This window comes from Pteropus alecto, unplaced genomic scaffold (assembly GCF_000325575.1).
Source record: "Pteropus alecto unplaced genomic scaffold, ASM32557v1 scaffold548, whole genome shotgun sequence".
Lineage (NCBI taxonomy): Eukaryota > Metazoa > Chordata > Mammalia > Chiroptera > Pteropodidae > Pteropus > Pteropus alecto.
Genome location: NW_006441138.1, coordinates 1,089,579 through 1,090,341, shown reverse-complemented (window position 1 = coordinate 1,090,341; position 763 = coordinate 1,089,579).

Sequence of the window (763 nt, the reverse complement as noted above, 5' to 3'; positions counted from 1 at the left end):
TCCATTCAGCCACTCTATATTTTGGATGGAGTATTTAATTCTTTTCCATTTGACATACTTGTTGATAAGTATGTATTTATTATCATTTTTTATTCATGTTTTTGATACTTGTTTTTCTTCTCAAAGAAGTCCTTCCAACATTTCCTGTAATGTTGGCTTGATGTTGATAAATTCTTTTTGCTTATGTTTGTCTGAGAAGATCTTTATCTACCCTTCAACTCTAAGTGATAGCTTTGCCTTAAAGTATTCTTGGTTGTAGATCCTCAACTCTGGCCCTCGCCCCAACAACTCAGTGTCCCCCTGTAAGTCCCTGGTGCCCCTCAAGCAGCTGACATGGCGCTAGTGCTCAGATTGAGCAAGTCTGTCATTGCAAAAGTCTGCTCACGGACATGGCCCTTTTAAGAGATATCTGCAGCTGTAGGCTGCTGCTGCCTTAACCTCTGTCCCACTCAGCCACTCGGGACCAGGAAGTCTCAAGTCTTCAACCCTCGTACCTCCTACTGTTGCAGGGTGGTTTCTTATTTCTCTCCTTAGTTGTAAGGCTTCTGTTCCTCTAGATCTCCCAAGCAACTCTGCTTGCTGTTTGCTCTGTGTTTCCGTCACAACTTTGATTTGGTTTGAAAAGGGGATGAACAAAGCCTCTATCTTCTACATCTTTTTGCTCCGTCAATCCTACATTTTTTAACCTGTAGATGACTAATGAGAATCAGACTTCATATTTGAAAATATTTAAAATTTTTCTTTCTAGTATTTCTACTGCTAT